We start from the raw sequence: 20,978 nt of genomic DNA, 5'->3' as shown, positions 1-20,978 counted from the left end.
AGAGATGACCAAGGTCATCTAGAAATTGGATCAGATCTTCTGGTTCCTAATTCAGTTCTTTCCCTTCCTCACAATGGGGTAGCAATCTATAGGAAGACAATCTGGTAATCTGAGTGACCTACAAACTCAGCAGTGCAGCATGGCAACCAAGAAAATGAATCCTACCACAGGCTGCTCTAATAGAGATGAAGGGAGGCCTTAGTCATCCCTTCAATCAATCATCAGCATTAAGCCCAGATATGAGCCAACACTGTGCTCAGCTCTGGGGAGGCAAAAAGAAGCAAAAGCTAGTCCCTGTCCTTAAGGAGATCTCAGTCTAATAAGGGAGATCATGTGCAAACAAATCTTCACAAGGTGAACCCTAGGAAGAGTAAATAGGAAATCCTACCAGAGGGAAGTTTCTACTATCTGGAAGATTCTAAAGAAATCCTGAGGAAAGCTTGCCTTGGTCAGAACCCATCTGGAATCCCTGTCCAGTTTGGGGGCCGTCATTCAGGCAAGTCAGTAAAAATTTGGAGTGAGTTCAAAGAGAAGGTCTTGGTTGGAGAGGGGGCTTGGAAACCATGTCACTGAAAATGGGTGGAGAAGAGAAGATTGAGGGGAATGGGGAACATATTTACTAAAAAAAGACTTTCAGATTGGAATTGTGGAAATAGGCTTGGGTTCAGAGAACAGAACTAGGATTTGATTGTGTGTGTGTGTGTGTGTGTGTGTGTCTGTGTCTGTGTCTGTGTGTGTAGGTGGGTAGGGGGGCAGACAAGGCTCAGAGAGCCAAATTTCAGCCAGATGTCAGCAGAACAGAACCATAGCAAAATGGAATAGACCCCATTACTAGAAGTCTATAAGAGATTCCTGGGTGCCTGACTACGTTATTGTTGGGGATGGAGGGGACAGACCATGGCTAAAGAGGTGATATGGATTGAGATAAGGTTTATGATCAAATAGGAATGAAACATTTGAGGATGGAGATATGGTAAGGTGTCTGCTTGGTCAGGTTTGTGACCTGGGTTGGGGAGTGTGGTCAAAACCAGAGATGGGGCATCATAAGAAGGATGGGGCATAGCATCAATGGGAGAATGGTTGGAGTTTTTAGGTATGGATAGTGATGTGGATAAGTTGATAACATTGGGAAGAAAGAAGAGTTGGGGAGTAAATGAAGGGTTGGGAGTTATGTGAGAGGAAACACACTGGACAGATGGACAGGAATAGACAGTAACTGTCAGTGACCTCAATAGAATAGCTTGGGAAGGGTAAGGAGTTCATACATCGTGTTTGGTAGAACACTGAGAAATCACTAGGGACAACCCAGGTCTTCAATGGGCACTGCAGAGTAAGAAGTGGGCCCCAGATCAGCACAACTGAGTTTGGCATCTGTATCTGTATTTGCATTGGTTGGTGTGTATAAGGCATGGCCTTACTTCTGTGCTGGGTGCAACTCCAAGAGGCAAGTGTTCCTATTTCATGCCACACTGTTAGTAGAGTCATGTGAGGAATGATTGATGTCACATTGGGATGGCCATGGTTGCCATTTTCTAGAATATCCTGTAGCAGCAGACATTTCTGTTTCCCCTTTTCTCCAGTCTGCTTCTTTGTTCTGGCATTACTTTACCAGATTGCTATCTTGACCACTCATCCTACCAACATTCATGCCCTCAGCCCCATGTGATCCCTTCTCTCCTCACTTGATTGAGATGCTGGAGACATTCATCCTCAAACACTACAGTCACTCCATCTCATCTCCAATGGATCCTCATTACTGCATGTTCAATTTATTCTTGGGTTGATTTAGTTGAACTTCTCGCTGTTGCTATTTGTTCCAAACTTTCTCTTTTCTCCTCCAGTTTGCTCCTTCTCAGAAGATGTTCTAGCTCCTAATTTACTAAGAAAAATAGAGGTCATCTGCTGTGGAACTCTCTTTTCCCCCTCTCTCTGTCCTTTTCAACCCTTTGACTGTTGCCCTTGGGAAGTTCAACTCTTCTGTCCAGGTCACCAAGCCCAGAACCTTGTCTTCCTCCAGGATCTTGCCCTACTTGCTATCCTTGCTACCAAAAAACATCCAGTACTTGGGTGACCTAAACATTTTTTCTCTTGGCTTAGATGGTTCATCACATCAATCCTCAATCTCAGAATCTGTCTGGCCAACATCAGAGCAAGAATTCTTTGTATGATGTACTCCACAAGTGACCAAGGAAGGGGAAGACATCTGTTCTGGAGGCAAGCCATTCCATTCTGGGATACCTATCATTAAGAGTATCTGACTACCCTCTCCCAGGATCTACCCTCTCCTCTATCATCTATATCCCTCCCTCCCACCCCCCCGTTCCTTTTCTCCCATCCCTTTCCTCTCTTTTTCCTCTAGGGTAAGATATATTTCTAGATGCTATTGTGTGTATATGTGTGTGTGTGTGTGTGTGTGTGTGTGTGTGTGTGTGTGTGTGATTTCCTCTCTGAGCCATTTCCAATGATAATGAAGGCTCACTCATTCCCCCTCACTTTCACCCCTTCCACTCCATTGCAAAAGTTTTTTTCTTGACTCTTCTATGTGATATATTTTAGCCCATTCTACCTCTCTTTCCCTTTCTCCCAGTATATTCCTTTTTTTCCCATTGACTCCATCTTTATAATATATTAAACTTTCATATTCAGCTCTCTCCTGTGCTTTGTCTATATTTGCTCCTTCTAACTGTTAAAGCTTCAATTTTACTACAACTTTTCCACATGCCTCCTGATTCTGGGGACCAAGAAGAACAAGCCCATTCCCCCTTTTTTCATGACATTCAAGCCAACTCTCATATAATCCATCCTGAAAATCCAGTTCTTCTCCCATACAAACATCCTCAGTCCTTTCAAGTGATCATCATAGAGTAATAGGGGAACTTCAAGCAAGGGAGAAAGTGGCCTAGGTTGGGAAATGGTTGGTAGGTGGGATTGAGGATCTTACCAGGTTTGGGGAACACATATAGAGTGGTGGAGATGGCCATAGTTAGGGTGAGTCTAGAATTAGGAAGACTAAGGACCAGGATACTGTACATGTTGGGGATAAGAGAGGTGTCCAAAAGCATGGAGTGATCTAAGAGCATGTGTTGTTGCAGACCACCAGATGTGACCAGGACAAAGGACAGCCTTCAAGGTAGGGAACACTGTGGAGGCGGATAGACAAGAGCATTGGAGAGAATGCAAGAACCCCTGTGACTTAGGGTCTGTGCTAGGAGACTCTGGACTCTTCTAAACTCGTCACTTCATAGTGGAGAACTTAACTTTAATAGTGGGCAGAACCTATGCTCCCAAGATTACTATTGCCATCTACAAAATTCTTAAACAGGAACTAAGGCCTTAATGACCCCCTCTGATTCTACCAGGGAGGGGCTAGCCACATATGGACAGATTTGTGCAGATTGAGTGTCCTTGGAGAAAGGGAAACATCATTTCCATAGAGCAGCATGAGGCCTGGAGCCTCAGCCCATGAAAGACTAATTCTTGCTGGACCGCTATGACTGGGGGCCCATGAACTCATAGATTTTGATCCAGAGAGGAACTGAAATTCATCAAGTCCAATCCTCTCATTTTTTAATAGATGAGAAAACAGACCTAGAGAGGTTCAAAACTTGCCCAAATCCTAAGTGTCCCATGTGAACCTGTCTTTAGACTCTACCACTGTTGAGGATGACTGTGAGGTGAGGAGGCAGCTTCCTCACTTTCTAAGCACATTAAAAGAGATTGTAGAAAGGCACCACCCACTCCTCCCTTTTGAATGTTTTTGCTGGCAGCTTTGCCAGCTCTCTCTTGGCTTCCCCTCCCCCTGCCCCAGAGCCTCAGGAGAGATCTCAAGTCTGGGGCTACTTCCTCTGGCACAATCAGCAACTGGTGAGCCTGAGGATAGATCTCAAGTCTGGGGCTTCTTCCTCTGGCACAATCAGCAACTGGTGAGCCTGAGAGGCAGATGTCCTGAGGGTTGCCTTCTGCACTCGAGAGATCTTGGCCTCATAAATCAGTTCCAACTGCCTGGCAGGAGGCATTTCCTACAAGGACATCTCAGGAGAGAAGGCTACCAGTGACAAGATCATCTGGAACCTGATGGGACTGAAGAACAGACCCTGAGATCTGAATCTCATGAATTGTTGAGACAGTATAGACTTGAGGTGAAAGGGAAAGATTTGTTCTGAAGCACCGTGTAGCTGAATCTCCCTCTCAGGAGACTCTGGGAGGTGTGGATGATGGATGCACTTGGGAGTCTTTGGGGGTTTAATGATCCCTTTTGTGGTGGGAGAATTAAAGAGCTGCCCTTTCCCTATGCTTACTTGCTATGTCCATTGAATACCTCTTCTTGAAGAGACCCTGGAGAGATATCATACAGGAGTCATACTTCAGCTGCAGTTCTCCAAATTAGGGGCAGAATGAGTCTCTCTTTGGGGTCTTGAAACCAGTCCACAAGAATCTATAGGTTCTTATGGAAAGCCCCCTCCCTGCCCCATTTCAAGGGTCACATCATGAACAACTTACTCTGGCTGCAAGAATGATGTCATCCTTGAGATGCAAAGGAAAGGATATTGGGAGGAGTCAGGAGGAGGCTATTCTTAAGAATGGGTGATGGATAGGCTGCTGGGAAGGACTCAGCTTGGAGCACAGACTGGAAGATAAAGCTTTTCCATTTCTTGAGATAATGCAGAGGAAAGAAAACAGACTATTTCTCAGGTACTTTGATGTTTACTAAATATTCTTTCAACAACCCCACTTGGGAGAGATGGAGGCTGTGGCACAGAGGGCAGACTCAGTGGGGAGCAGAGCTGTCTGGCCAGAAAGGCCAGTGAACAGTGGACTGCTTTGGCAACTCATCTGTTGACATGCATTGATTCAGAATCTTTTTGTGAGGAAGCCACCTCTCCCTAGAGGAGATTCTATTGTGTCATTGGTGGAAGAAGCTGGCTCTTTCCCACTGGAGGTTGCAGAGGGAGTGCGTGGTCATGGGTGGGCTGAGACTGGAGAATTGGGAAGAATCGCCAGGTTTCATGGCCCAGCCTCCTGGCCCCTTGTTTTGGGCTCTTTCTCACATCAGTTCTGTTAGACTAACTTGTCCTCCTCCCATTACAGCTGGAAGGCACCCCATTGAGGGGTGGGCTGGATCTGGACTCGGGAGGATCTGAGTTCCAATCCAGCCTCAGATACTTTCTAGGGCAAGTCACTTCACCTCTGATTGCCTCAGTTTCCTCATCTGCAAAAAAGGAAAGAATTAAGTTTCTACCTCCCAGGGCTATCATGAGGAGGAAATGTGAGATTTGCAAAGGGTTTTGTAAATCCTAAAATGCTATGTAAATGCGAAGTATTGCTGTTTTAGTATTACTGGATATGTATTATCCTTCCATCAGCAAAAATGGTTTCATGAGTTCAACCCATGGCTAATTGGTGACCCTCCCACCCAACCACAATTCAGACCCTACCTGGTCTCCAGAAGTCAGATACATAGCTGACTGACAACAGGCCTTCATATAACTCAAGGTTTGCAAGATCTCCCAGGCCTGCCCTGTTAAAATAACTGGGTTCAGTAGAAAGAGCCCTGACTTTGAAGTCTGAGGCCCTGGGTTTCAGTCTTACCTCTGATGCTTCTACCAGTCTTCTCTGGCCTTAGCCTCTGGAGTTCTTTTCATGTCTTCCACATTAATCCTCTTTGTGACATTGGACAATGTGGTTTATCTCATTTGCATCTGTAAAATGAAGTGTGAGGCTAGTTGCCTCTTGGGTCCCTTCCAGCTCTACAACTGTGAATTATGAGTTACAAGAGACCTTGAGGTCTGGGAGTCCAATCCCCCCAATTAACAGATGAGCACCCGAAGGCTGAGACAAGTTAGACTGAAGAATGGCTTGAGAAGCAAGGCAGCCCCAACGATGGGCCAGCAACACCCCTGAGGTGTCTCTGGAGGGACCCCTGGAAGACAGGGCTTTGTGTCCCTTAGCTCTTAGCTTCCCTAGGACTGACTACCAGATATAGGATAGATGTGAGGGCAGAACAGACTGGATATTTGTGCTCTCCTCTGTCCTAGGCTATCAGGTGGCTTGAGGTATGGTGGGTGGCTTCCTCTCCCCTGGCCTGTCAAGGAACAGTTGATAGACCAAGGCCACTGAGGAAGTAAGTGTCAGAGCCTGGATTTGAAATTGACTTCTGGGACTCCAAATTCAGACTCTTTTAATCCAGAGTCACCCCCCAAAAAGTAAGGAAGGTCTCAGAAGCTCCCCTGCCCCTCTGGGCCCAGACAGCTGGTGGCCTACTGGGTCTGAAGGGCAGAATCACACCCCCTCCCTGTCAGATCCAGGGCCGGATGCTTATCGGAAATGATCAGCTCTCGAGCAGGGCTGGGACTTGAAAAATGAGGCAGAGGAACGCAAAGCAAACAGAAGCCGCTCAGTCAAAGGCTGGGAGCATGAAAATAAACACGAGGAACGGGCTGGCCATGCAGAGATGGAGAGCCTGGATTAAATTCCAAGATGAGACCAGTGTTTATGCAATAAAAGCATCTGGCCTGAAATGAATCCTGCCTTGGGGGAGCAGATGTTCCCATTTGCATTGCTCATCAGACTGGGCTGGGCTGGGCTTGTGGGTCCCTGGCATGGACACAGCACAGCTGGCAGTGAGGTGGGACCCCAAGGGACATACATCTTTCCCTTTACCACCCCCCACCCTCTCTGCTCCTTTCCTGGAGCCACCTTCAGCAACCTGGGACAGGGTCAGGGTCAGCCAGGCGATTGAAGGCCTGGCCATCCAGGCTATTGTTCTGTCATTTTTCTGGAGGAGAAATGAAGAGCTGAAGAGCTATGAGACACTGTGCCCATCTTTCATGGATACCTCCTGGGGACATCTCAGGAATATTACAGGTCCAGCATTGGGAGTGTCTTGCTTTGCAGGGTCATCCTCTGATCCCTTAGGTGATCAGAACTGACAGGGACCCTGGGTTATAGAGTACCAGTGGCCAAAGTTGGAAGGGATCTTAGAACATAAGAGTATTAATATGAGAACCGAATTGGGTTTAGAAAAAGAAACTAAAATGTCAATACACATTTGCATATGTCTTGAAGCTGGGGTGATAGCTGATATACTGGATCACGTAACAAGAATTCCAGAAAGGTGGCATTGAGCTAGAACAGTGGGTTGAAGAGAGTGATTAAATGTCAAATATAATACTTGGGTTCAAACAATCACCTTTACAAGTATGGCACTGGAGAGGTGTGGCTATAAATATTGTGACTAAAAAAGAGACTCTTAGGAATAGACCACCCATTTTCATTTTACTGGGAGGAGAACTGAGGCTCAGAGAGAGGTGGAAAGGACAGGAGCAGGATGTCGAACCCAGAACTTCTGAGTTCAACCCTAGTGTTCTTTTCACTGGGTTGGGTTGTCTCAAAAGGACTTGCTCATGGTTTCAGCTATGACCGACCAAAGCTAGGATTCAAACTCAGGTTCTTTGACCTCAGACTCAGGCTTCTACTCATTGTGCCAGGCTATCCTATGCCATGGGCAAGGGTTTAATAATTGATGGGTTGTTCATTACAATAGGACTCAGGAAATCAATCTCACATAAATGAGCAAATACTGTGGGATAAGGGAATAGAGGGCCAATGGGGCAGAGCTGTGGGAGGGGCCATGGTGGGGCTGGGATGGGGAAGGAGGCAGGGCATCACCAGTCTAGAAGTTTCCAGGAAGTGAAGAAATAATTATTGACACTGGGGCAGAACCCAAGTGAACCTCTTTTCCAGCCCCATGGCACCCATTCTCTGCCTCCACCCCCTTGAAATCTAGGGTCTTATACCAATGTGGTATAGATAGGTGTTAAAACATCTCCCCTCCCCACCTCTTTCTTCTCTGATGTGACCCTAAGGAAGGTGATATAGGGGACCGAGCCTTGCATTTGGAGGCAAGAAGACTTGGGCTTCCATCCCACTTCAGATACCTATTGACAATTACAAATCCACTCGGATTTCAGGTCTGTCATTTGTAACGATATAATCAAAGGGCCTCCTTCTCAGGGTTGTTATAAAGAGAGACAGATCATTTCATCAAACAGCTCTATGTGCTGTGGAAAGTGAGCCAGGATCATTTTTTTTCTAGATTGGAAGTTTCTGGATGACAGGGACCATAGTTTGTCTAAATTTCTCCCATCCCTCCAGTACAGGAGTCTACTCACAGCACCCCATGAAAATCGGATCATTTCAGAGAGAATTAAGAACCCATTTTGTAGATGTGTTTTATGGAGGCCAGCCTAGCTTTTCCAGGGGCACAGAGGTCATTTTGTTTCTATATAGCCTGAGACATAAAAGGCCATAGAAGGTAGTCGATGGCAGCTTCAATGCCTCTGGCTGTCCCCAACCCCCTCCACTCTGACTTTTTAAACTCATATCCTTTAAAATGGAATCGTTTAACTTTCAGATTAGCGAAGATGTTTTTCACTGGCTCCTTTGCCCCTATTGGTACTTCTTACCTTTTAAGCCTTCCTTGCAAAATTCGGTGCAGTGAGCAGAGCTCGGTTTGATTTGGTTTTTGCAATGGTCTCGAGAACCAGTTCCTTTAGTAAGTGAAGGAAGTAGGATGTGGAAGAAAGAGAATCCTAGGTATTGGGGTGGGTAGAAGAGCACACCGCCCCCCCCCCCCCAGCCTGGGCGGGGGGGGGGAAGAAAATAAAGATTTTTACTGATATTGTGGCATTAGTATGATACATGATTGAAGATAGTAGGAATACTCCCTTGGCTCTTATGACTGTGGAAAAGTCACATCATCAGTACAAGGAAAGTAATAATCAACTGTCTTGGTGCATTAGGTCATTAGAGGGAAAGAATGAACTTCTGATATTCAAAACTTTGAAGGTAGAGGAGTCATTAGTGGATTGGTTGACTGCCCAATTGAAAGTGTTCATGGGAGCAGAGACTTAGAAGTCTATGGGTGGGAAGTTTGTACACTGACCTTGAACCCTACAGAAATGAGAAGGAAAGACAAGAGAGACCTGATAGCTGTGTCAAAAATCTCCCATTTCATAAAAGAAGAACCATTTTGTCATGGTTGGCTCTAGAAGGGAGAACCAGGAGTAGTGGAGGGAATGTGAACTCTCTGAGGTCAAGGATTGTTTCATTTTCTTTGTTTTCAAAGTTGTTTTTGATGGATGACATTGTCAGGCCTTTTATTGGATCTGGTACATGGTGGTGGTTTGCACATAGTAGGAGGTATTGAGGAGATGCTTTTTAAGTGAATGAATTAGAAGGCTAAACATCACAAAGAGTTGTCTAAGAGAGTGAGTTCCCCATCGCTGATAGCCTTCAAGCAAGAATTTGTTGTAGGTAGGGTTCCAGTATTAGGGAGAGGGTTGTGGTGCATAGAGTCTGAGACTCTGATTCTGCCAAGCAAAAGGACATTGGTATTTTTTTCTTGGAAGAAACTGGAGAGATGTTTTGAGCAAGAGAGTGACCTTTGAATTAGGAAGAAAAATATTTATTGAATTGAGTCAAGGCAGGAATCATCTCTTCCCTAAGGACATCACACCTAAAAAAAGAGGTGATGGAAATTTAAGTAAGCTGGGTGAGGGTGATGACTTAGGGTGCCAGACTTACTGAACACCTGCTGGTATCTTGTGTTTAAAATCACCCAATGAAATAGGCTTCTTAGGGGAAGATTTCCTTTCATGCAGGCCCACCCAGCAGCCACTATGTGTTATCTCTCTCTAGTCAAGCGTTCTTCACCCTTTGTTTCTTCCTGTTAACAATCACAAGGGCAATTCTATGCATCCTCCCCCTTTTCCTCCCCTCCCCTCCTCTCCCCTATCCTCTCCTCTCTTTTTCTCCTCCTTCCCCTCTCCCTTCTTGTGAGTTCATCCCTGGTAACTATGGAGTGTAGGCACACAAATGAGACAGCATGCCTGAATGACCCACTCCATGTCATTTATATTAAAATAATGAAGATCTTTAGTTAATGGATTTGGGATAGTTAATACATCTTGATGGTCAGAATTCTCCATGCCTACTCATTTGTAGCAACTCATATTTATATTAACTCACATTTACATTCCAACAGCCTTGTAAGGCAAGTATAGGCATTATTGGTTCCATTTAGCACAAGGATTCTGAGACATAAAAGCCCAAGATCATAGGGCTAGTAAGAAGCATAAAACTGGACATGAAACTCCTGATCCTCAGTCCAGGACCAGCTCTTGCTACCACATCAGGCTGCTGTGTACTTAATGGAGGTGTTGGGGGTTTTTTGAGGGGGCGAATCCTTGCTGATCTGACTTTCCCATCACTAAAAAGGCTCTGAATGTTTTGCCTTATAGTGATTTTCAATGGGAAAGCCCCATGTACCCGCAGAAATCAGATGACAATTTCAGAACCACAGACAGCAGCAGAACTCTTTTGGACATGGTAATCCCAATGGAAGAATCCTGGAATCTAAATGAGCAGAGAACTCAGTGGCCATAGTGGCCACTATGCTAACCCACACTTGATCAGGAATCCTTTCTATAAGATGTACAAAGAGTGGATGGGCAATCTTTGAAGACTTTCAGCAAAGGAAGTCCTCTGTTTCCTGAGCCAGTCATTCACATTAACCCAGATTTGTCTCCTTCCCTCTTTGTGGTTAGAAGGACAATCTCTCCTCCATAGGAAAGGCTGAAAGCCCTTCAGATTGTTGAAGCTAGCCACCATCCATCCCCTATCTTATCTCATTTAAATGAGATTGCTTTGTCTAGCATACTCCTGTATGGCATGACCTTGATCCTCCCCTGCCCATCCCCCATTCTAGTCACCCTCATCTAGATGCTCCCCAAATCATCAGATGCCTCTTTAACATGTAATACCAGAAGTAAGCACAATATTCTGGTCATGGTGAGATCAGGGAAGAACCCAACAGGATTATGGAGGATGCTATGCATCTCTCTCTTACCCCAAGATTTCATCTTGGCTGCCTGAGGAATAAAGAATGCCTCCTTTGAAGGATCCTTTTTCTTTCTTAGATGTGATGATAGCATTCTCAGTGACTGGGATTTGGTGATGATGTAACATCCTCTTGTGTCTGACATGAAGGTCATAATCATCTCGCAAGTTATGATTTCATTGGTGTTGGACACCCTTTCCATCAATATGGGTGGAAATCTCCTGTTCATTAATAGACAATCTTATTTGATTCTGTAGCAAAAAAAAAAAAATCTCCCAGACACCAGCTTGCCTAACCTTACCCAGACTGTCTTCAGATAGTAGATGTCACTGGGCCTATACTTAAAGCATTTCTGACTTGGTAAAACCTATGAGAGCTAGGTTTTGTTGGCAGTCTCCAAGCCATGGTCATGTTTAGGCTTTGATGAGGCATCAGTCAGAAAGAGAGTGAGAGGTGGAAAGTGGAGGCTATCATGTGAAAGAAGGATTGAGTTTGACCTGCTTGATGGGGGGGGGGCAGAACTAGGCCTTGTGGGTAGAAGTTGCAAAAAGGCAAGTTCAGGCTTCCTATGAGGAAACTCCCTCCCCATGAGAGTGGGTTCAAAGTGTAATGGGTTGTCTCTGGAAGTAGTGGGAGTCTTTAAAACAAAAAGTGGAGGACCTCTCACTTTGGTTTAGAGGCTTCCTAGTTTGATTAATAGGACCTTGGAGATAAGAGTCCAGAAGACTTGGGTTCAAATCCTGCCTCAGAAATTTACAAGCTCTATGACTCTGAATAAGTCATTTAGCATCTCTCAACCTTGATTTTCTTCATCAATCAAATGGAGGACAGTCTCTGTTGTCCCCACATTTCAGGGTGTTGAGGGGATCAAATGGGATCACAGAGCATGTCTTGCCAAGCTTAGATTACTCCATAAATGTTAGTTATTATTAGAGGGGACTCTTATCCCATATAGCTTGGACCAGATGATCTTTGCCATCCCTTACTACTCTGAGATCCTGTGATTCTCTGACTTTAATGGATAATTGTTTTTGTATTTGTGCTCTTTAAGCCCCTTTCTATACTTCTAAATATGCCTTGTTCTCTTTCCCCAGTCTGCCACCTTTTAGTGTAGTCTATTCCCAGTACTGAGAGAAGTGTCTGACACATAGTAGACTCTTAATGTTTGCTTGGTGATTGATGAGGCTAATGTAACATAGATGGGCTCATGCCTTGGAGCATGTGTAGAGAGATATTCTCTGTCTCGTTCTAGGCCATGACATGGAGGCTTTGGAGAGCCAATTTCTAGCCATAGAATGACTTGCACTCTGTGTGGGCTGAAGTCCCTAATTGGCTCATTGAATTGGGAGAGCTGATGACTTAGGAGCTAACAGTGAGGATTCTGAAGAGTTCTCTAGTACACTGCCAAGCTGGAACCCAATCGCTATGCAGAAGGGGTGACCAGCCTCACTAACTCCCTTCTCTTTGGCACCAAATCTTGAAAACTGTTTAAGAGGCTTGGGGAGGAACTGTCCTCTCTAGTATGCATCCTATGGTCTGGACATGTTCACCATGGGTTACTCATTTGCCTAAGAAGGAAAAAAAACAAAGGCAAAGTCAGTCATGTGCTGCCAACTTCATTGAGGCTAAGTGGATGTCAAGGTAGCTATACCTTCACTTACCCAAAATGTTGGTTCTTCTTTTTATCAGACAGGTGATATGTAAGTCATTAAGTCTCTTTTGACCAAGATTTGGGTGTCCCAAGTCACATATCCCAAGATCCTCATTTCAATATAGGCCACCTCGTATTGTGTTAACTAATCAGAGTTGATTGGCACCCCTCAGGAACACCAATTCTTCAAAGGGCATACAAACTGTAAGCCAAACACCATCAAGAGTCTTTGGTCAAGGGGAAGCTAGGTGGCATAGTGGATAGAGCACAGGCCCTGAAGTCAGGAGTACCTGAGTTCAAATCCGGTCTCAGACACTTAATAATGACCTAGCTGTGTGGCCTTGGGCAAGCCACTTAACCCCATTTGCCTTGAAAAAACCTAAAAAAAAAGTCTTCAGTCTAAGAGAAATGGCCAAATGACCATCATTTTATTAATAAATGTGCTGGATTAATTAATAAAGTAATTAAATTACTCAGAACTATGTCTTAAACCTTTTTAATCACCACAATGCAAGGTTTCTATGATGCAAGGTATCTAACAGGGAAACATTCTCTCCAGCCAGTGTGGAAAGGGTAGAAAAATAAGGCTTGTACTGGAAAGAGGAACTTGGGAGTTGAGGGAGACACATTCTTTATCTCAATTACTAAAGGTCTCAGGGGATGTCAAGTGGAAATTTAGTATCTCCCATCTGATTTTCAAAAATTCATAGTAATTTTGAATGGATTACATTAGTGCCATTTTAGATGCATAGAACAAGCCCAATTTCTCTTCCCCCTAACAGCCCTTCACATAGTCAAAGACAAGCAATCATGCTCCCTCTAAGTATTCTTTTCTGGGTTAAACAATCTCATATCATACCACAGAAAAATCAATTCTCTCTTCCCACTAACTCCATTCTATATTTAAGAGCCAAAGTGGAAAAGAAGGCAAATGGAAGAATTGTGATTTGTTCCTCATTCCTTGGCCACACTTTTTCAAGAAAACTAACCACTGACCACACCCTGATGACCTTAGCCTCAACCTTGTACATTCTCTATCCTAACCACCCTACCTCCCCAGTGCCAGCCCTCCACAAACCAGGTCACAAGTTTCTATTCCCTCTTTCCTGATATGACCATGAGCTTCCAACCTTAGGCTCTTTAGCTTCCAGATTTGGTTCTTTTTTAGTCATGTCCAACTCTCCATGCTTCCTTTTGGAATTTTTTTGACAAAGATACTGGAGTGATTTGTCATTTCCTTCCCCACTTCATTTTATAGATGAGGGAACTGAGGCAATACAGAGTGAAGTGACTTGCTCTGAGTCATATAGCTACTAAGTATCTGAGGCCAGATTTAAACTCAGAAGATGAGTCTTCTTGATTTCAGGATAAGTACTCAAACCACTGTCCTATAGGTTTGGACATGTTTTTAAAGGTTTTCTAGTCTAACCCCTTGTCTGATTTATGAAATCCTTTCTAAAATATCCCTGACCACCTTTTAGAGCATTGCCACTTATTAAGAGCAGGAGCTCCCTACTTCATAAAGTGATATAGTTCACCTGGTCCTGGGAATTTTTTCCTAGTAAATTCCCTAAGAATTATGAATATTTCTTTTTCTATGATAGTTATTTAAGGATTCTTTTTCTTTTATTCTGGAAAGTTTATATTTTTGCAAGTACTCATCTATTTCACTTAGATTGTCAGTTGTATTGACATATAATTGGACAAAATAGTTGTTTTAAACTCACTTTTTAAATTTTTGATTCAGGTCATTTAATTTTCTTTTTTGTAATCAAATTTATCAAGAGTTTTATCTATTCTATTATTTTTTCATAAAACCAGCTCTTTATTAGTTCAATAGTTTTTTTTTTTACTTTCAATTTTATTCATCTCTCCTTTGATTTTCAGAATTTCCAGTTTGGTGTTTATGGGAATTTTTAATTTTTAATTTTTAATTTTCTAGTTTTTTAGTTGCATGTCCAGTATATTGATTTGTGATTTCTCTTTTTTGTTGGTGTATACATTTGGAAATATAAACATTCCCCAAGGATTACTTTTGCTGCATCCTACAAATTTTAGCATATTGTCTGATTGTTTTATTTTTTAATGAAATTATTTATTACTTTTATTACTTGTTCTTTGACCCACTCATTATTTAAGATTAGATTATTCATTTTCTAGTTAATTCTTCATCTTTACTCCACAGTCTTTTATTGATTATAATTTTTATTGCATTATGGTCTGAAAAAGGTGCCATTAAAGATTTTTCTGCAACAAACAGATGATGAACATTATAATAAACATTATTTACGACTCATTCTATTTTCTATTGGCTGTTAACAATGGAAAGAGGCAAGGTCATATAGTAAGTAGAGGATAGCTGCAAAGCAAGGCTTTAGGCCAGCCTCTGACACCTGGCTATGTGTCTTGGGACAAGGCACTTCTCAGAACTCTGGACAGTTCTCCAAGGCTGTAAGTGGCTGGGAAAATACCTACCTGCATTGTTCATTTCTACCAATGAAATCACAGTTCAGCCCTATGATGGTTAAGAGAGCACCACAAGTTGTGAACTAATCCAACCATTCTGGAGAGCAATCTGGAACTATGCCCAAAGAGCAATAAAACAAATCATACCCTTTGACCCAACAGTACCAATACAAGGCCTATATCCAGAAGAAATCATAAAAATGGGAAAAGCCCCACATGTTCCAAAATATTCATAGCAGTTCTTTTTGTAGCGGCAAAGAACTGGAAATTGAGGGGATGCCCATCAGTTGGTGAATGGTTTAACAAGTTATGGTATATGAATATTATGAATTACTATTATTCTATAAGAAATCATGAATGATAGGACTCTAGAGAAGCATGGAATGACTTACAGGAACTGAAGCTGAGTGAAGGGAGCAGAACCAAGAGAACACTGTATACATTAATCACAATATTGTGAGTTGATCTACTGTGATGGACACCGCTCCTCTCAGTAGTTCAGAGAGCAAGGCCAGCTCTGGGAGATCTATTAGGGACAATGCCATCCATATCCAAATGAAGAAAAACAACAAAAAAAAAGCAAGCTAAGAATCTGAATGAACCCTGTTCACTTTTTAAAAAATTCTCTTGTTTTTTCTTCCTATTCCATTGTTTTCTTTCTTTTCCCTTAGTCCTCATATAGAAAAATGTCTAATACATAAATTTGTTAAACACAAATATATATGTACAATGTTCACTAGACTATTCACTACTGAAGGGAGGGTGGAAGAAAGTTGTGTAATATATAAATATCCATGTGGATAAATGTTGAAAAAATTTCCCAAATAATGGACCAATTGGTCCTTTCCTGGCTCTAGCTTTGATGGAGCACCCCCCCCCAATTACATTCACCAGCACACACACACACACACACACACACACACTCACTCACTACTACACAATCCTTAGGTCCTATGTTCTATTGTGTACATCTCATGTGATATTATCTCACAACAACCTTAAAAATGAAGGAGTGTCCATATTAACCCTTGTTTTACAAATAAGGAAGGTCAGAAGTCAGATGCCCAGGTTGAAATTCATGAATTCTGCTTTGCAAGTCCAGTGACTTGTGTGACCTTGAACCAGGCACTTTATTCCTCTTGGCTTCATTTTCCTCATCTATAAAATGAATAATTGACCTCCGAATGTCCTTTCAGCTCCATTTCCTTTGAACCACTGAATGTAGACTTTTTTCCTTTATGCTATTCTGTCTTCTGAATGTAGGTGTTACAGACCCAGATAGACTTTAATTAGGTGTGTGACCCTGGGCAAGTGATTTTACCTTTTTTAGCCTCAATTTCCTCCTCTGTATGATGGAATAGATGCACTTGATGGACTCTAGGATCCTATGATGCTGTGACCATAAATCCTAATCTCCAGTTCTGGGTCCATGAACATTCTGTTCCCTTCAAGACTGGAGGACTCTTCTGGGATAGGAACTCACTCTTTGATAAAAAAAAAAAACTGCTGGGAAAGCTGGAAGATAGTACGGAAGAAACTTGGATTGGACTAACATCTCATACCCTATACCAAGATAAGATCAAAATGGGTGCAGGATTTAGACATAAAAGACAATAGTATAAGCAAACTAGGAGAACAAGGAATAGTTTATTTGTCAGATATATGGAAAGGGGAGAAGGTTATGACCAAGGAAGAGATAGAGAGCATCATAAAAACAAACTGGCTAATTTTGATTACATTAAATTAAAAAGCTTTTGCACAAACAAAACTACTGTAACCAAGATCAAGAGAAATGTAGTAAACTGAGAAACAATTTTTGCAACTAATGATTCTGACAAAGGACTCATTTCTAAAATATACAGAGAACTGAGGCAAATTAAAAAAAAACCTAGCCATTCCCCAATTGACAAATGGTCAAAGGATATGCAAAGGCAATTTTCAGATGAGGAAATCAAAGATCTATAGTCATATGAAAAATTACTCTAAATAATTACTGATTAGAGAAATGCAAATTAAAACATCTCTGAGGTACCACCTCACACCTCTCAGACTGGCCAATATCACCAGAAATGACAATGATCAATGTTGGAAGGGATATGGGAAATCTGGGACACCAAAACATTGTTGGTGGAGCTATGAACTCATCCAACCTTTCTGGAGAGCAATTTGGAATTATACTCACAAGGACAATAAAAATGGGCATACCCTTTGATCCAGCATACCACCACTAAGTTCGTATCCTGAAGAGACATGAAAATGAATAAAAACATCATTTGTACAAAAACAATTCTTAGCAGCTTTGTTTGTGGTGCCAAAGAACTGGAAATCTAGGGGATGTCCATCAATTAGGGAATGGCTAAACAAATTGTGGTAGATGTATGTAATGGAACACTATTGTTCTATTACAAATCAGGAGGGATGGAAATTCAGAAAAGCCTGGAAAGACTTGCATGAACTGATGCTGCATGAGATGAGCAGAACCTGAAGAACATTGTACACCCTAACAGCAACATGGGGGTTATGGTCAACCTTAATGGACTTGCTCATTCCATCAGTGCAATAGTCAGGGTATTTTAGCTTATCTGTAATGGAGAATACCATCTGTATCCAGAGAAAAAATTGTGGAGTTTAAACAAAGACCAAAGATTATTACCTTCAATTTTTTTTAGGTTTTTGCAAGGCAAATGGGGTTAAGTGGCTTGCCCAAGGCCACACAGCTGGGTCATTATTAAGTGCCTGAGCCCGGATTTGAACCCAGGTACTCCTGACTGCAAGGCTGGTGCTTTATCCACTATGCCACCTAGCCGCCCCACCTTCAATTTTTTAAAAAAAAGTTGTCCTATGTACTACATATTCTTCCTATCTCTATTTTATTTTTTCCTCAAGGATATTTCCCCCGCCCTCAACGCATTCAATTTTGATCAATGCCTAGCATGGAAACAATGTAAAGATTATCAGACCGCCTTCTGTGGGGGAGGGGGAGGAAAAAATTGTAAAATTCAAAACTTTACAAAAATAATAGGTAGAGGGTTGGCTAGGTAGCATAGTGGATAAAGCACCAGCCCTGGAGTCAGGAGTCCTGAGTTTAAATCCGGTCTCAGACACTTAATAATGACCCAGCTGTGTGGCCTTGGGCAAGCCACTTAACCCCGTTTGCCTTACAAAAAAAACTTAAAAAAATAATAGAAACTACTCTTGTATATAATTGGAAAATAAAATATTTATTAAGAAGACAGACATCTAATCTAAGTATTATACACCCCTCCTCACTCTTTGAAAGGCAAGCAAGATGATATAGGTTTTCCTCATTTTATTGAACTCCACTTTGATGCATTTCACATATAATTGTGGAGTTTTTTGTTTTTTTACAAATTGAAGGTCTGGGGGCAGCTAGGTGGCACTGTGGATAGAGCACTGGCGCTGGAGTCAAGAGGACCTGAGTTCAAATGTGGCCTCAGATACTTAATAATTATCTAGTTATATGACCTGGGCAAGTCACTTAACCCCCTATTGCCTTGCAAAAAAAATTAAAAACCAAATAACAAATTGAAGGTTTGTGGCAACTCTATATTGAGCAAAAAAAAAGCTAAGGTTTGAACCCAGGGCTTCTGATTCCATCTTCATCCAGCCTTCAGGGATCCTTTACTTCAGCTACAACTGCTGGTTTTTATAGATCAGGAAATAACTTGACTATGATTACACAACTAGGAAGAAGCAGAAGTCATGATTCAAATTCACATCCTCAGATACCAAATACAGCATTCTTTCATTTTCTGTTAGACTTGCCACCTAAATACAAAGCTGAAGTAAATGCTATAGCTTCAGGACTACATTGAGGCCTCTGCTGGACCCGATTCCTGTCTTTGCAGACAGTGTTCCAGAATTATCCCTCCTGCCTTCACCTCCAGTGCTGTTCTGAAAGAACACGTTCTAATAACAATTTCACACTAAGGCATTAATGACAAACATGATTGTATTTCAAATTCCTGCTTGAAGACACTTCTTTGAATCTCTCTTGCCCCAACCCAGGGGTAAGGATTACTGTTCTCACTTTACAAATATAGTGAAACTCAAAAACTTAACATTGAGGCTGGAGATTTGGGCTCTCCCTCCCTCCTTCCAGGTGGTGCTTTTCACCTCATCACCAGGGTCCTTTTCATTTCAGCTTCTGAGTGACTCTTTGTTTTAGTCTCCTACCACTTTCCCAGTAAAAACTAGAGGAATCCCAGTCTCCAAATTCAAGATCAGGAGTGGGACTGGATTGGCCGCCTGGTCTAGCTAGCTGAGGATGGGCTCACTGAGATGTGGTCATGACCCCAAGAAGTTCTAGGAGATGGATGACCTTCTCTTTGGAGAAGACCTGAATACCACTTGGGAACTAGATTTCAGGAAAGAAAGAACATGGACTGGAAGAGGTCAACCAGCCAAGGTCAAGGCATGTCTCAGCAGACATACTAAGTTTTCTACAAGCTGCTAAACTGAACACTCTTTGACCTAGCAATATCACTACTAAACTTATAAATACCAAAGAGATTGTAGAAAGAGGAATATATAGTTGCTCTTTTTTACCACGACAAAGAATGAGACACTAAGGGGTACCCATCAAAAAGAAGAGAAAGACTGAATAAGCATGTGTGCATGTGATACGTATGTAGATTATATGGAATAGTATTGTACTATAAACCATGCTGGAAGGAATGGTCTCAGACCCAGGAAGACTTATATGAACTGATGCAAAGTCAATTTAACAGAACCAGGAGGACAACTCTGATCAATGAAATAACCAACCACAACCACAGAGGACCCAGGTTGAAGCCTGAGAAAGAGGTGATGAACCCAGAATGACATACATTTCTGGCCACAGTCAATATGAGAATTTGTCTTGTGTGACTGTATATTTTCTATTGTCCAAAGACTTCTGGCTAGCTTTTCCATTTTTTTCTTTTTTTTAATGGAAGAAGTTACTTACTATAGTTTTTTTTATTGGATTTATTGACTTTTTCAAGTTGGAACAAGTAAGCAAAAACGCTTATCCAAACATCTAACTGCCATCTGTCTCCATTTAGGTAGTATCTCACACACACACACACACACACACACACACACACACACACACACACACAGAAATAACTAGCTTTTCAGTTCATTAAAGGCTCTAGAGAGTTAAGTGACCTCAGAGCCTTTTAGCTCCACCCCTTATAATTATTTTTTCAATAGAGTAAAGAATGTACAAAATTAGACCTTGAAGGGATCTAGAACAGATAACAGAAAATGCTGGAACCAAGAAGGACCTAGAACATAGAAGAGAGCATGTCAGAGCTAAAAGGAAGTTTGAAATAGAGAATGTTGGAGTTTAGGGGAAGATGTCTTAGAACATAGAACAAGGAATGCTGCCATTCTTGGAGAGTCCTTAAAATAGAGAACGTCAGAGCTGGTAGGGCTTAGAATAGAAAATGGTAGAATTAGGTAGATTTTTCAGAACACTGAGTTGAAAATGTCAGAGCTAAGAGTTCTCTTAGAATAAGGAATGTTGCAGCTGAGAGAGACCTGAGAAGACAGAAGAGAAAATATCAGAGCTGGAGAGTGGGGTGGGGGTGGTTTAGAAAACAGAATGTCAGAGCCAGAGCTGGTGGGTGTCAGAACATAGATCTTAGAATGCCAGAGCTGAGGGAGATTAGAACACAGAACAGAAAAAAACCCACAACTCATCTTGTCCATTCCTCACTAAACCAGCAATTATAAATTGCCAAGTCTTTACATGTTATCTCAACTGACACACACCACAACCTTGGGATGTTGTTGTCCCCATTTTATAGATGAAAAAAATGATCACTGAGAAGGTTTTGCTCTGGTCTACTCTGCCTCAATCCAAGTCTAGCATGTGCCACCAACCTGACCAAGGGTGCTCTGCCCCCAGACCCAATTCTGAGGGTTCCTGTACTTGACTGAAAGGCCTCTGGA

At 42.2% G+C, this 20,978-nt stretch overlaps 1 long non-coding RNA gene across 5 annotated transcripts in view; it reads right to left on the bottom strand.

The window, feature by feature from the left end:
- Positions 1 to 4,740: 4,740 nt before the first annotated feature.
- Positions 4,741 to 20,978, bottom strand: part of LOC141501961 (uncharacterized) — a 31,839-nt gene continuing 15,601 nt past the window's right edge. For 2 of the 5 annotated variants that reach the window (XR_012472345.1, XR_012472347.1), the window contains 2 exons: positions 10,910 to 11,121; positions 9,458 to 9,517 (listed from right to left, as the gene is read on the bottom strand). This is a non-coding gene — a long non-coding RNA (uncharacterized LOC141501961). Of the gene's footprint in view, positions 5,210 to 5,589; positions 5,700 to 9,457; positions 9,518 to 10,909; positions 11,122 to 12,002; positions 12,469 to 15,409; positions 15,544 to 20,978 lie in introns of those variants that run through there. The other 3 variants (XR_012472346.1, XR_012472348.1, XR_012472349.1) reach the window with 3 other exon arrangements.

This window comes from Macrotis lagotis, chromosome X, assembly GCF_037893015.1.
Source record: "Macrotis lagotis isolate mMagLag1 chromosome X, bilby.v1.9.chrom.fasta, whole genome shotgun sequence".
NCBI lineage: Eukaryota > Metazoa > Chordata > Mammalia > Peramelemorphia > Peramelidae > Macrotis > Macrotis lagotis.
This window is presented reverse-complemented; position numbering and strand designations above follow the sequence as displayed.